The following is a 17,385-nucleotide window of genomic DNA, read 5'->3' on the forward strand; positions in this document are numbered from 1 at the left end:
CACAGCATGGTGGCTTCATTAATAATGAAGTGTAGTATACTCAAAAATTGCTGAAAGAGTGTATATTAATTGTTCTCATCATAAACAATAATAGGGATGTGAGATGATGGGTATGTAATAGCTTAAGTTAATCATTCCACAATGTATACGTATATCAAAACATCACTTTTTATACCCTAAATATATATAATTTTTCAAATGAATGTAAGCAAATTAAATACATACAAATATATATATAATTTTTCATGTGTTTATTTAAATAAATAAATAAATGGGGGATAAAGAGGGAAAACATTTTAAAATAAAATTTAATTTAAAAAGAACCCAGCAGGGACTCAGGGTAATAATGCTATAGAATGAGGAGCACATTTACTCAACTCTATGTTCCTAAGGTGCTTAAACTAAAAAGGGAGTGGGAAGGGGGAGTTGATATCAACTTTGCTTCCTGAAACAAATACAATGAATCCTTCAAAATTCTTGGTTCATGTACTAATTTTTCAGACAATTTCCTTCCTCCCTTCAATTTACCTCTCCTAAGTCATGCATGAAACTCTTTATCCTATTTGATCATTAGATAGGTGTTTTTCCTCTCATTCTCTGAAATAGATACTACAGCAAGTCTATTTCTTTCTAGCTTACCCCAGCTCCCAGGAGATCACAAGTAGTTAACAATGTAGACAAAATAAGTTCTTTACGTCAACGATATAACTTGACAGTTTCATTCAAAAATTACAAGTGAAACATTACTAACTTAAAGCCAGACTCTTCATAAACTCAAGATTGGCTTCCTAATAGCAACGTTATTCAAAATATTTATGAGTAATATAGAAACTACTAAATAATTTTGTTTTTAATTCTCAGCATAGTCCTCACCAGAAAAAATAAAAATATATGTCCCTATGCCTACCAATCATATTTTACATTATATGAGTTAAAAGTTCTGATCCTCTGGTTAGTAGAAAATATGAGCAATTAGGTAGTAGAACAGATTCACATCTTTGATGTATTTGTGTGCATTTGTAGGGACAGCAGGAGATTGTAAGGAATGGCTAAAGGAAGATGTAAAAAATGAAAAGAATCCTGGGAGGAAGAATGAGTCTTATCTAAGTAAAACATTTTGAATGAAAGTAAAAGCCAAGCAGATTCAATGGTGTCTTAAGCCTTGTAACTAACTATATTATAGAAACCTTGCTAAAATCTTCTACCATGTTATATTGAATGTCTCATCAGAGCCCAATCAAGTGGACGTCGAAAACAGCACAAAACAATATTAATTCTTGAAAATCAGTGTTTTCTGAAATTCTGATGAGGGAAAGATAACAACAACAACAAGAAAAGTAAAACAGATAAAGCCATTTGAATGAACAAAAGCACAAAGAGCAGTGTCTCTGATGGCTAATGTCAACTTAGGACAATTGTTTAATATAGTTAGCTTAACAAATAATAATGAAAGATACATTTTGATAAATAAAATTAGAAAATTTGATAGGGTCTTTAAGTGGAAAGCTGCTTTTTTCTTAAACAGCAAGGAAGGTAATCCGAAACTATTGTGATAACATCAAGACTATCACAATCAAACATTACAAAATTTATTATTGATCCTACAGGTCAAAACAGAGTTGCTCTTTTTCTGTAAAACTTGGTATTTTATTATCTATTAAAATGCTGATGGAAATTATTATTCACTCTGTCATGCTAGGTTCTTACTATACGATTCCTTGAAAGAAAAATTAATCTTAGATGTTACAGTCAGAAATATCTATGCTTCACCTGCTCAATGACTTTCTTGTTCTGAGTGGATACTGAATTATGTGATGTAAATATTTTTCTTTCTTTTTTTATTTTTAAACTTTTATTTTATATTCTGGGGTACACGTGCATGTTTGTTCCATAAGTAAACTTATATCACGGGGTTTTAATACACAGATTATTCTGTCACCCAGGTACTAAGCTTAGTATCCAATAGCTATTTTGTTATTGTTGTTCCTCTTCCTCCTCCCACCCTCTACCCTCAAGTAGGCCCTAGTGTCTGTCATTCCCCTCTTTGTGTCTGTGTGTTCTGATTATTTAGCTCCCACTTATAAGTGAGAACATACAATATTTGGTTTTCTATTGCTGCATTAGTTTGCTAACGATAATGCCCTCCATATCCATTTATGTCCCTGCAAAGGATATAATCCAATTCCTTTTTATGGCTGCATAGTATTCTGTGATGTATATGTACCACATTTTCTTTATCCAGTTTGTCATTGATGGGCATTTAAGTTGATTCTATATTTTTACAATTGTGAATAGTGCTGCAGTGAACATACATGTGTAAGTGTTTTTATGATAAAATGATTTATATTCCTTTTGGAATATAAATATAAACCCAGTAATGGGATTGCTGGGTCAGATGGTAGTTCTGTTTTTAGCTTGTTGAGGAATTGCCACGTGGCATTCCACAATGGTTGAACTAATTTGCAGTCCCCCCCAACAGTGTGTAAGTGTTCCCTTTTGTCCACACCCTGTTATTTTTTGTCGTTTTAGTGATAGCCATTCTGACTTACGTGAGATATTCTCATTTGTGGTTTTGATTTGCATTTCTCTAAGGATTAGTGATACAAGCATTTTTTCATATCCTGGTTGGCTGCATGTATGTCTTCTTTTGTAAAGTGTCTGTTCATGTCCTTTGCCCACTTTTTAATGGGATTGTTTGTTTCTTCCTTGTAAATTTGTTTAAGTTCCTTATAGATACTGGATAGTAGACCTTTGTCAGATGCATAGTTTTCAAAAATTTTCTCCAAATCTGTAGATTGTCTGCTTACTCTATTGATAGTTTCTTTTGTTAAGCAGAAACACTGTAGTTAATCAGGTCTCATTTGTCAGTTTTTGCTTTCATTGCAATTGTTTCTGACTGACAAGCAGTTTTGCTTTCATTGCAATTGCTTTCTTCATCATGAAATATTTGCCCATTTCTATATCCAGAATGGTGTTTCCCAGGTTGTCTTCCAGAGTTTTTATAGGTTTTGGTTTTACATTTAAGCCTTTAATCCATCTTGAGGCGATTTTTGAATATGGGGTGACGAACCAGTCCAGTTTCAATCTGTTGCATATGGCTAGCTTATTTTTCTCTTTTAAATCTGGCACACATTTTGAACACTAGCCTCAACCTCAGCTTCACTCCATTTCTTCAACCTTTTCTTTCTGTCCATCTTTTAAAATCTTTTTGTTATAAGATATACACATTTCCCTTGTTAATTGCCTCAAATTCTTCTGTAGGAATGCAGACTATAGATAGCTGATAGAAGGAAGGAAGACAGTAGAAGGAAAAAGGAACAGGAGGAAGGAAATGTTTTGAAACGATTTCCCAGAAGCATAATCAGGCAGCAGATCATAAAGAACTATGAAGGATGTTCAGACTGAACAACCGGGTAAGGCATTGCAACAAAACAAGTCAATTGGTTTGACTCGATTAGCAATTTATAAGAATAATTTTAAAAATGTATATTTTAAGAGTAATTATAAATAAAAGAATCAGCAAGAGTCCATTTTTCATTACCAATTAGAATTTTTCATCAAGGAGATTTTGAAGATACTCTAAAATATAAAATCTGTAGGGTCAAAAAGATTGTATTATCATAATAAAAATGGCATTTTGGCATGGGAAGTAGAATTCAGCGAAAGAAAAATAATGGGCTATTTTAAAAGGCATTTTGTTATTGGTTTGACAAAAAATAACAATAAGAAGTAGATATGGAGCTAAAAGCCCAGAAGAACAGACATGCTTGGACATCTGACCGAAGTTAATAGAAGACATAAAAGTGTGTGACATATTAAAGTAGTGGAATATAAAAGAGGTGTAAATGAGAGAAATGTCATTTGGGAGAGATCCAAATTAGTGAGAGAAAAGGAAATGGTAAAACAATTATACTAGATATTAAAACATCTAGAAGACAAATAAGAGGCTACAAAGTAATAAAGGTCAAAGAAAGGGAACATTTTAAGAAATGCATAAACTCTCATTAAAAGCAGTAGCAGAGGCCAAGTAAAGTGGAACAAAATCTTAGAAGAGAACTTTTTGCTTACAAAGAGATTGTAGATGATTACTGAATGCATAAATAAAATTTAAGCAGATAGCTAAAGTAAGAACAAAAATGAGGCCAGGCATGGTGGCTCACACCTGTAATCCCAGCACTTTGGGAGACCAAGGTGGGTGGATCACCTGAGGTCAGCAATTTGAGACCAGCCTGGCCAACAGGGTGAAACTTTGTCTCTATTAAAAATACAAAAAATTAGCCAGGTGTGATGGCATGCTTCTGTAACCCCAGCTATTCGGGAGGCTGAGGCACGAGAATCACTTGAACCCAGGAGGTGGAGGTTGCAGTGAGCCAAGATCATGCCACTGCACTCCAGTCTGTGCAACAGAGCGAGACTCCATTACAAAAAAAAAAAAAAAAAAAAAAAAAAAAAAAAAAAAAATTTTGAGAATCTAAATAATATTCTGAAGAAAATGGTCAAAATTTTTTTAAATGTGATTTTATTTGCTCTTTAATCACTAGCAAGCTGTCACCAATATTGGATTTTGTCTATATAGTTTTCTCTGTAAATTTATTTTAAGCTTTGTAAATTTATTTTAGGCTCAAAGAGGCTAGGATGGAAAAAATATCATGCAAATACTGTTTAAAAGAAAGCTTGAGTGTCTACATAAATATCAGAAAAATCTTGCCAAGAATGAAGATGATACTGAACAATGATATAGCTCAATTTTATTTCAAGAAGAAATAAAAAATCATGAAGTATATGTATCTAACATCAGAATATCAAAATACACAAATCAAAAAGATAATATTTTAAAAGATACAGATAAACCTGTAATTATAGTTGGACATAATGACATTCATCTCTAAGTAATAGCTAGAATAAGTAGACAGGAAATCAGTAAGGATACACAAGGCCTGAACAACACAATCAAGCAACTTGGCTTAATTGCCATTCTAAAAATAGAACAGCAATTCTGAAAATACACCTACAAGACGGAATACACATTCAAGTGAACCTGTAACATCAACTAAGATAGACCATATACTGGGAGATAAAGTAAATGTCAATAAATGTAAAAAGAATTAAATCATAAAGAATATAAAACACTCTCCTTCCATAATAGAATTTAACTACAAATTAATATCAAAATGACATTTTGAAAAATTTTCTAACATTTAGAAGTTAAACAACATACTTCAAGAGTTATAAAGGAAATTATAAAGTCTTTTGAATTGAGTGAAAATTAAAATAAACATAGAAATGAAAATAAAAACAAACATCAAACATCAAAATTTGTGAAATCCAACTAAATCAGTGCATAGAGGAAAACATACGGAATTTCAAGTTTATATAGCAGAAGAATAGTTTAAAATCAATAAACTAATATTCTACATTAAAGCACTAGAAAACAAAAACAAATTAATCACAATGCAACTAGGAAGAAATAATAAAAATAAGAGCAGAAATCAATAAAATAGAAAACAACAAAATAGTAGAGAAAACAATTCATGTTAAAAAGCTGGTTCTTTAAAAAGATCATTAAAACTGATAGTTAGATTAAAAATGACCTAGTAATATCAGGGATTAAAAATGAATATCCCTACAGATTTTACTACATATATTAAAATGATAACAAGAGATTAAGAATGACTTTATGCCTATAGATTGATTAGGTGAAATGAACGAATACCTTGAACAATACAAACTACAAACATATTTAGAAAGAAAGAAAGAACCTGATATTCCCTATTATCTATTTTGAAAATAGAGTTTGTAGTTATCATCCTTCTCTTAAAGAAAACTCCAGTGGTAGAAGGCTTCACTGGTGAACTCTACCAAACAATTAAGGAAGAAATAATATCAACTCTACAAATTACCAAAAAGTTAGAAGAGTAAGTAAAACATCCTAAATTATTTCTGAAGTCAGAATTACCCTGAAACAAAATCAGAAAAGGCCTTACAAAAAGACTAAAGACAAATACATAAAATAATGAAAAAAATAAACAGAACATCAAAATATTAACTACTTAATTCAGTGGATGTAAAAATTCTCAACAAAATAGTGCAAACTTAATCCAACATTACATACACAACATGAGCAAACTGGGTTTCTCCCAGGAATGCAAGATTGGTTAAACCTTTGAAAAATCAATCAATGTAAATCACTTTATCAAAAAACTGAAAGTAAAGAACCTGAAAAACCATAAGATTATTTCAATAAACAGAAAAATATCATCTGACAAAATTTAACATCCATTTATATCAAATACTCTTGGTAAACTAGGACTACTAGGAGACATCCTCAAACTGATAAAGAGTATCTACAAAAAAACCCCACTAGAGCTAACATATTTAATAATGGGAATGCCTTCTTAAAATTGAGAAAAAAACAATAATATCCCCTTCTCTACTTCTATTACACATTATCTTGGAGGTTTTATGCAGTGCATTAAAGAATGAAAAATAAATAATAATAATAAAAGTATACAAATTAGATATAGAGAAATAAAAGATTTAATTTATGATCTTCTGCATACAAAATCACACAAAAAGTAGCCAGTAGAACTGATAAGTTTAAGAAAGTTGCATGATGCAAGGTTAACAGAGAAAAATCTATTTTATTTCTACATACTATCAATAATCAATTAAAAATTCTATTTACAAGAGCATTAAAAAATGAAATTTCTAGGGACAGACATAACAAAATATTTACAAGATACTGAAAGTTACTGATATGATTTGGCTGTGCCCCCACCCAAATCTCAACTTGAATTGTATTTCCCAGAATTCCCAGGTGTTGTGGGAGGGACCCCAGGGGACGTAATTGAATCATGCTATTCTTGTGATAGTGAGTAAGTCTCATGAGATCTGTTAGGTTTATCACGGGTTTCCACTTTTGCTTCTTCCTCAGTATTGTCTTGCCACTGCCATGTGAGAAGTGCCTTTCATCTCCCAACATAATTCTGAGGCCTCCCCAGCCATGTGAAACTGTAAGCCCAATTAAACCTCTTTTTCTTCCCAGTCTCAAGTATGTCTTTGTTAGCAGCATGAAAACAGATCAATACAGCTACAAAACATTGATGATAGAAATAAATAAAACCCAAATAAATGAAGAGATTTACAGCATTCATAGATCAGAAGACTCAATATGTTAAGATGTAATTCTCTCTAAATTGATACCTGTTTTAGCAAAATCCTAGCAGGCTTATTTGTAGGAATCAACAAGGTGATTTCTACTAATTTAGGTGATTCTAAACTTCAAATGGAAAAGCAAAGGAACCAGAATTTTAAGCAATTAATAAAAAAAAGTTTGAGGACTCACGTTACCTGATTTTAAAACTTAAAGGCAATGTGATGTTGGCATAAAGATAGACATATAAATCAGTGGAATAGAATAGAAATCCACAAAAAATAGACAGGTACATATACAGTCAAAGAATTTTCAACAAAAGTACCTAAAAAATTCAATAGAAAAAGAATAGTCTTTTCAATAAATAGTGCTGAAACAATTGGATATTTAAATTAGAAAATAAAAAGCCTTGACCCTTACCTAACAAAATTTACAAAATTAGTTTAAAGTAAATTATTAATGCAAACTTAAATGTGAAACCTAGAACTCTAAAGTTTTAAGAGACAATATAGGAAAGATACCTGTAACTAGGAATTCAAATAATTCTTACACAGGACATGAAGAAATACACACATGCATGAATCATAAAGAAAAACTGATAAACTGGGGTTTATCAAAATTTAAATCCACTCTTCAAAACACACTTTTTTAAATTAACTTTAAGTTCTAGGGCACATGTGTACAATGTGCAGGTTTGTTACATATGTATACATCTGCCATGTTGGTGTGCCCCACCTATTAACTCATCATTTACATTAGGTATATCTCCTAATGCTATACCCCCTGGCTCCCTCCACCCCATGACAGGCCCCAGTATGTGAAGTTCCCCATCCTGTGTCCAAGTGTTCTCATTGTTCAATTCCCACCTATGAGTGAGAATATGTGGTGTTTGGTTTCCAGTCCTTGTGATAGTTTGCTCAGAATGATGACTTCCAGCTGCATCCATGTCCCTACAAATGACATGAACTCATCCTTTTTTATGGCTGCAGAGTATTCCACAGTTTATATGTGCCACATTTTCTTAATCCAGTCTATCATTGATGGACATTTGGGTTGGTTCCAAGTCTTTGCTATTGGGAATAGTGCCACACAAAAGACACTATTAAATAAAAAGACAAGGTACAGATGTTGAAAAAGTATTTGCAAGACTCATATCTGATGAAAAAGTTGTAACTGGAATATATAAAGAACACTTAAAATCAATAAAACATTTCACCAAAGAAGAGATATGGGTGGAAAATAAGCACATAAAAAGATGCTCACTTTGGGAGGCCGAGGCGGGTGTATCGCCTGAGGTTAGGAGTTCAAGACCAGCCTGGCCAACGTGGTTAAACCCTGTATCTACTAAAAATACAAAAATTAGTCAGGTGTGGTGGCGGGCACCTGTAATTCCAGCTACTCAGGAGGTTGAGGCAGTAGGATCATTTGAACCTGGGAAGCAGAGGTTGCAGTGAGCCGAAATCATGCCATTGCATTGTCACCTGGGTGAAAACAGTGAAACTCCATGTCAACAAAAAAGAAGAAAAAAGATGTTTAGCATCATTAGTCATTAGGGAAATACACCTGCTATACTGGCTAAATTTTTTCAACTGTCAATACCATGTGTTCTTAAAGACGTGGACCACTGGCACTCTAATACCTTGCTAAGGAGAGAGTAAACTGATACAGATACTTTACAAACAATTTAACAGTATCTTATAAAATTAAACATACAGCTGCCACATGAATCCGTAATCATATTCCTGGGTATATATTTAAGATATATGAAAATATATTTCCTTAAAAAGACCTTTGTAAAATATTTATAGGAAGTTTATTTGGAAAAAAACTAGAAATAAGCCAATTATCCATCGACAGGAAAACAGATAAGTATACAAACTATTATCCAACTAGAAAATGCAATATTACTCAATAAAAAAGCAAACTTATCATTCATGCAACCATATAGAAAAGCCTCAAAAGCTTTATGATTAGTGAGAAAAAGACAACATAATTTATGATTGCATTCATATGACATTCTAAAAAAAAAGGCAAAACTATAGGGACAGAAATCATATGGCTGGTTTGTCATGGGCTACAAAGAATACAGTAAATGCAAACAGGCATGAGGAAACTTTTTGTGGTAATGAAAATGTTATCCTGATTGTGGTGAGAGTGATACTACTGTATACACTACTGTATACATTTGTCAGAACTCATTGAATTAAGCACTTTAAAAATCAATACATCTAACTTTCAAAATTGAATTATAAAAGATAACGGACGTGCATCCTAGCTAGGAGTAGTAGAGTCAGCTGACAGCTTCTGGTTCTTAATTCTTTCTTTGTCAGCCTCAGCAGTTGAGCTCATGACGTATTGTTTTCTGGGTGGCCCACACAAAGCACTGAGGAAACTGGAGGTTCAAGAACCTAACCATTTCCACCAAATGTGGAGCCCCTCTAGCAGGCAATCTTTGCTTTGCATTCCCTTCATTCGTTTGAAAGAGACTTTGCCCATGGGCATTAAGGTCTAAAAGCTGCCCTTGTTCAACCTTGCCTCCACATTTTTCCTTTTATGTTTAATGCTTCTCAATTAACGTTTTGAATTCTTAACTTCATTTCAGAGAGGCTAGTCTGTGACAGATTGCATGTGGATCAGCCTGAAACAGCAAGATGAGGCTTGAGGATTGGATCATTCACCATGAGTTCTCTGGTAATAAGGTTCACATCCTCAGCCACATCCCTGGAGCGAAGTCATGTGCAGATAGGCCCAACTCAAGGTGTGGTCCAGTTGTTAAAAGATTCAGATGTGGTAAGCTAGGATGCCATTCCATTGAAGGGGAATGCCCTAACCAATAGGATGTTTCAGGCATTCAAAATGTGTGTGAGAGTAATGAATATATGAACAATGGAAGTAGTTGTTAATTACATTGATGCCCTATGGGTTAATAATGCAAAAGTTAATGGCCTTAATTACTGGGTATCCTTTGAGCTCTTCTATGGACCATGATCTTCTGGTGACTATTCTGGTTTCACACAATATGTACCTTCCAGCATTGCCATTTTCCTGAGTCTTTTAATCTCTTCCTCAAAAGTCTCTCTCTGCAATTTAGGCCTTTGAACTGCACTTGGTGTGGGCCATTGCTTGTTCCAGGTTTCTTGGAGCCACTCTAGCACTGAATTTGCCAGAGTCTCTTTACTAGCTTACAAGGAAGCCCTCATTTCATGAAGTGGGCAAGGCAAATAAGATGTAATGAGGTCCACATCCCTGGCCACATCCCCGCAGTTAAGTCATATGCAAACAGGCCCAGGACAAAGTCATATGCAAACATATAAAAGATTCATATGCTTTAAGCTGGGATGCCATGCCACTGAAGGGTAATTCCCTAGCCAATAGGATATTTCAGGCGTTCAAAGTCTCAAGAGGCACAGAGACTATTTGCCAGCTTACAAAGAAGCCTTCATTTCATGCAGTGGGCAAGCAGAATAAGATGAAGATCAAACCAGGATTTGACTGTCACAGTGACTAAGTTCCAAAGGCAGTCAAATGTTCAGCGGGGGCAAGTATGTTACACCAAAATCAGAGCTCTGATTAGGAAAATCTCAGCTCCTGAAACATGAGATAGGGACAACTGAGTAGATGTCTTTGAAAAATTTGACCTTCCCAGGTCTCTAAATCTTCTGAGCCTAAAGAAGGAGCCCATTGCTCTTCAATAAGAGCTAGCAAACCCCCACCACCAGCAGCAGCAATGTAAGAAGAAAATAGAGGCCTTTCTCCCACATAAAAGCAGGTGTGTGCCTCAGGAGATATCCCCAGTTCCCTTATCAGAGTTACACTTCTGGCCACCCGGCCGATAATATGGTCAAGTCACAGATAGGGACATGGTAGGTCTGATAAGAAAAAAAAGGAATATTATCCCAAATATACTGCAAGACCTAGGACTTGTCCCAACGAGACTAGAGGGACTTATTGGGCTAGATTCTGGGGATTCTAGGTCAGAGAAAGCAGAAATAAGCCTAAATAAGTCAGAGTTTATTGACAGGACACTTTCTCAGAACACAGGGCATTGTATTCTGGTAAGGACCCCAGAAGATGGTGCAAACTCTGCTAGCGTGACTCCAAGAAACCTGGAACAAGCAATGGCCTACACTGAGTGCAGTTCAAAGGCCTAAATTTCAGAGAGAGACTTTTGAGGAAGAGATTAAAAGGCTCAGGAAAATGGCAATCCTAGAAGAAACATATTGTGTGAGACCAGAAAACCCACCAGAAGATCATGGTCTATAGAGGAACCCAGAAGATAGCCAGTCATTAACAGCATAAAAAATGTGCTGGTTACCGAAGCAACAGAATCATTAAGAAGTTCAGCGGTGGCTCTCCAATGCATTCCAGGGCTGAATGCAGAAAAGCCCTGTTGCATACCTAGGCTACCTAAGCACAATGGGTATAATAGTACCTTGATGCAAGAGAAGCTTCAGTGTGGTGTTAGGACTGCAAGTGCACAGACTGCAAACATTGAGGCTTGGGAACCTCTACTCAGATTTCAGAGCATATATGAAAAAACCTGGATGTCCAGGCAAAAGCCTGCTGCAGGGGCGGAACCCTCACAGAGAACCTCTTCTAGGGCAGTAAGGAAGGGAAATGTGGAGTTAGAGCTCTCACACAGAGGCCCCACTGGGGTGCTGCCTAGTGGAGCTGTATGAAGAGGGCTACCATCCTCCAGACCTCAGAATGGTAGAGCCACCCAAAGTTGCACCTTGCGCCTGGAAAAGCCACAGGCACTCAACGCCAGCATGTGAGAGCAGCTGCCGGGGTGAATCTGCAAAGCCACAGGGGTAGAGTTGCTCAAAGCCTTGGGAGCCCCCCTTGCATCAGCATGCCCTGGATATAAACTTGGAGTCAGGGGAGATTATTTTGGAGCTTTAGGGTTTAATGACTGCCCTGCTGGGTTTCAGACTTGCATGGGGCCTGTAGCCCCTTTCTTTTGGCCAATTTCTCCCTTTTGGAACAAGAGTATTTACCTAATGCCTATCCCCCATTGTATCCTGGAAGTGACTAACTTGTTTTTGATTTTACAGGCTCATAGGCAGAAGGGACTAGCGTTGTTTCAGATGAAACTTTGGACTGTGGACTTTTGCGTTAATGGGGAATGAGTTAAGACTTTGGGGGACTATTGGGAAGGCATGATTGTATTTTGCAATGTGAGAGGGACATGAGATTTGGGGAGCCCAGGGACAGAACAATATGGTTTGAATCTGTGTTCCCACCAAATCTTATGTCAAATTGTAATCCCCAGTGCTGAGAGTGGGGCCTGGTGGGATGTGACTGGATCATGGGGTCAGATTTCCCCCTTGGTACTCTCCGTGCAATACTGAATTCTCATGAGATCTGGTTGTTTAAAAGTGTATGCCACCTCCCCACCTTTCTATTCCTCCTGCTCTGACCATGTAAACTGCCAGCTTCCCCTTCACCTTCTGCCATGATTGTAAGTTTCCTGAGGTGTCCCTAGAAACTAAGCAGATGCCGCCACGCTTCCTGTACAGCCTGCAGAATCATGAATTAATTAAACCTCTTTTCTTTATAAACTACCCAGTCTCAGATACTTCTTTATAGCAGTGTAAGAATGAACTGATACACCCATTGTATAGCAAAAAGGTACAGGAGAGTGTTCATGAACATGGGATCCTCTGGTCATATTATGCATGCACTATCCAGAAGCTGTCAGCTAAAAGTGCTGGAATGTTCACTGAAGGCACCACTGAATCTCCAGCTCAGCAGCAATACTACTCAAATCTGACGTGCATGCACTAGGGTACTAAGGAAAACAGCAGGTGTCTCACTGAACTACAAGCTATGGCTGCCACTTAGGCACCTTGGGCATCTTATGCCCAGGAAGCAGCAGGCAAGAAGAGGAGACATGATCTTGTAAAGAGTAACTGATGCTGATCAGCAAAAAGAAGGACTGCAGTTACAGAATAGGGATAGGGAAGAATACATGGCAAACTCACATGAACCACCTAGGCATCTGTTCATACCCTCTTCCTAAATTTTAAATGAGAATGACAAATGTATCAACATGTGCCAGAGTAGCGTAGGATGATAAGGGCCTCAGACCAATTATGAATAAGGATTTTGGGTCACATCACAAAATCCTGGAAAGATGATAGCCAAAGGCAGGAGATTTAGAATGGATAGTGGAAGAGGGAGATTACGAAATGATAGCTCACCCCATTGACTTTATTGTGAGTTTCCTCTCATGAAGAGAGGTCTCTGTGCTCTGGAGGAGCTGCTCCATGTGCACATGAAGTAGATCTGTAGATTACAATATGCAGCACTCAGATATACCTTGTATAAAGGAATTTCTGCCAGCTGTGAGGAGCTTGGTGAGCTGACAGCCTCCAGCTTTTAACCCTTTCAAGATCAGCCTCAACTTTTCTTAGTGTTCCCCAGCCAATGAGTACAGTGGAGGTACTAAGGCCTGGCTATTTCATCCCATGTGGGATAACTTGTACTGTGCAGCTCTCTACTGCGCTGAAAGAGTCTCTGAAAGTTTGAGGTTAGGGCTCTGATCCTGCTCATTCCTGCTTTCTCACTTTTCCTTTCACAGGTGTTGCTTTCTCAACAAACCTTGTGCACTCCTAATTCTCATTGTCTACTTCCTGGAGATGCTAATCTGCAACAAATCACAATTGTATTGTTTTGGTTGGAAAGCAACAAACCATGAGAATAGCTATTTAAAAATATGATACTTGAAAGTAAGCAAAAAGTTAAAATTATTTCACCAAACACTTAAAATATATAAATTTTCTCATTTAATTCTCAAGTATATGATATTCAGTTTTTATCATAAAATGATATACAATAATAAAACAAGGTTGACAGGATAAAGCCATTCTTATATAAAACAAACTGGAATTTTATCCGACTTCATCGCCATAATTATTTTTTAAGATTTGGGGTCTCACTATATTGCCCAGGCTGGTCTTGAACTCTTGGGCTCAAGCAATTCTCCCATCTCAGCCTCCCAAAGTGCTCATCTCCATAAAATTAAAAGTATTTTATAAGTTAACAGACATTTCCAGATAACTATAAATTACACCAGAAAGTAGAATTTAACAGATGCTAAAGTAACTAGATTGAATAGCATAAGAAAGGCTGGAGATTTTTTCAGCTTTTACATTTTATTCCAGATATACTTGAGAATAAAGGGCACAAGAACCTTACTCTAAATCACCATAGAAATCCTCTTCATCAAGTACAAAAAGATCATAGGGATCCATGTATGTACAGCATCTGAGACTCCTATCAAGTGAATCCTTACAGTAATTCCCAAACACTCATCTCATAGTCTTCCAAGAAGATGGCAATAGCTAACCAGTAAAATTGTACAATCCATCAGGGCTACCACTTACTCTGATCATCCACATTTCAGGTACTGTGCTCTAGCAAAATAAGGTCATTATCTCAGAATCAGTTTTAAGAGGGGTGAATTCATTTCCCAACAAGATAAGGTGACCCAAAGTGAAGAGACTGATGATCTTACAAGCTCATCCAGCAAAGTATCCAGCCTGAGGAATGACTCAGTTATAACTACTTACTAACTAGGCTCCAGGAACACAACAGTCAATATGTGTCACAAACATTGAAGTTCCATCTCTCCACCACATGGCAATCAGCTGAACTTCTCACTATAAATAGAAATTATTTGGCACTTATGCAAGAAAACCATGGCCAGTCCCTGGGGGAGAGAATTCCCCGTCCTGACAAATGGGTATCAGCTAAATTACTCCCATCCTTTCTTCCAACCTCTATAGCTTCTGTCTTATGGCTACAATAACCAGTGGCATGAATCTCAGTGGAGAACAAATCAGAAATGTTTATATAGTAGTGGAGCAGAGATGATTTTGAAGCAAAGGATGAGAAGGCTAGGAGAATGAAGAATCTACTCTATCCCCCAACCCTGCCCTACATCATCATCTTGGAGACCAACCCAATAAAAGTTGAAATGGGTGCCTCTAGTTGATACAGTTTTTGCAGGAAAAAAGGGCTTAGTGAAGGAACAGGTACAAATTAAGACAAAAAAGTAAAGAAAATAATTTGTGAATAAGGGGAGTTTATCATAGGATTGAGGCAAAATGGATGTATTCACTCACACCCATCTTTGCCCAATTAACTCTAATTGAGCCATTAAGAATCGATTTAGTGGTCAAACATCAAGAACTTTTCTTATTCTTCACAAATCTTAACTTTGTATTACTTCAAAATGTTGCCACAGTACTTACGATTGCATTTACCATCTTCCATTGCAATTGTCTTTTTGAACTGAAATTTAAATCACATACTATAAATTCACCCTTTTAAGGTGCACAATTCAATAGATTTTAGTATATTTACAAAGTTATGCAATTATCACCAATATCTAATTGCACATTTTATCACACCAAGAAGAAACCTCATATTCATTAGTAGTCATCATCCAATCTCCCTTCCATCCCACCCTTGGAAACCATGAATCTACTTGTCTCCACAGATTTACTGATTCTGGACATTTTATATAAATGGTATCATGCAATAAGTAGTCTTCTTTTTTCTAGCATCTTTTGCTTAGCCTAATGTGTTCAAGGTTTTTCATGTTGTTGCATGTAACACTACTTTACACCTTTTGATGACTGAATAATATTTTATTATACTTAGGTACGAAACTTTTAATCCACTATCCAGTTGATGGGTTGGACAATTTCTACCTTTTAACTACCATGAATAATACCACTATTGAAAATTGTATATGAGTTTTTAAGTGGACTTAGGTTTTCAATTCCCTTGAATATGTGTTTGGTAGAATTGCTGGGCCATATGGTAACTCTACGTTGAACTTTTTGAAGACCTGCCAAACTGTTTTCCATTTTCCATTCCCACCAACAATGTAATGCCTTTCATTTCTCTAGTCTTCAAGCTTCTTGAGGGTGAGAACTAAGTCTGTGTTCTATTGTATTCCCAGACCCTACAGGACAGCGCCTAATACACTATGGTTGTCTATATTTGTGAAAGACTAAACAGAAGCCCAAAATAATTTTTAACATTTTTGCCTTCTTCTAGAACATCCCTAATCAAAATAAACCTTCCTGATATCTTTAACTTTCATCTCTCCAGACTTTTTCCCCTATGAAGCTATTGTGAGTAACTAACATACTCCTAGATACCAGCACTTCTCAAAATAGGTGCTCTATGATTGCTAGACCAAACAATTGTGATCTACTTGGAGTTGCTCACCTGCATATTAAAGAAGTTAATGTAAGATGATCTGATAGTGGAACCAAGTGTTTCCAAGTTGCCAGCTGGCAGGCAGTCAGATGTTCATGCATATTTTCAAAGTGATCCTCCAATAAATACAGGCACAGGACATATTTGGCTCTAGGACACCATCTGCTGGCCCTGCTGTCAATGACACTAAATTAACCTGGAAGGGAATGGACTACCACATGGGGCAAAAGACAGCATATGGTACCCATCCTATTACAAAGGCGACCAGAGAAGATCTGCAGATGAAAGGGCCTTCAAATTCTAGCAGCTCTGAATGGGGATTAGTCTCCCAAAACTGGCTCATAAGTAGCCTGATGACTTCCAGCTCTGACCAGTTAAAGAGACTATTGCATAGAGGAAATACCTACTTTGATCCTTAAACACAAAATGGACATGTGATGTGGATAGAACTTAGACTTCAAACATGAATAACTCTTGATATGAAATAGTTTGTATCACTCATAAAATCGCATGTGAATTTACATGAATTCCTTGTAAAATCTCACAAAAATATTTCCACTTCTGCTCCTGACTGATAGACATTTACTGATTCTCACAAAAAGAAAAGACTCTCCCTGATGTTTTACATCAGACACATTACAAACATTACATTGTACACAGAAAACTAGCCTAGTTTCAATTTTCCAAGAATAGAAGTTGATAGTGAATAACTATGTTCAGTAAATTCCTGAGATTTTATATAAATTACCTGTGATAAACAGAATGCCCCTTTCTCACATCAATGGGATTAAGGATATCCATTCTCTAATCCGAAGAACTGTGAATATGTTGCATTACATACCAAAAGGTCCTTTGCTACATGAACAGACACTTTTCAAAAGAAGACATACATGTGGCCAGCAAACATACAAGAAAAAGCTCATCATCACTGATCATTAGAGAAATGCAAATCAAAACCACAATGAGATAACATCTCATACCAGTCAGAATGGTGA

The 17,385-nt window shown here is 36.2% G+C and overlaps 1 protein-coding gene across 3 annotated transcripts in view; it reads right to left on the reverse strand.

Annotated features, from left to right (window-relative positions):
* CFAP299 (cilia and flagella associated protein 299) overlaps positions 1-17,385 on the reverse strand; it is a 442,080-nt gene that overhangs the window by 395,420 nt on the left and 29,275 nt on the right. The window lies entirely within an intron of this gene.

Source organism: Macaca fascicularis, chromosome 5 (assembly GCF_037993035.2).
Source record: "Macaca fascicularis isolate 582-1 chromosome 5, T2T-MFA8v1.1".
In the NCBI taxonomy this organism is placed as follows: Eukaryota; Metazoa; Chordata; class Mammalia; order Primates; family Cercopithecidae; genus Macaca; species Macaca fascicularis.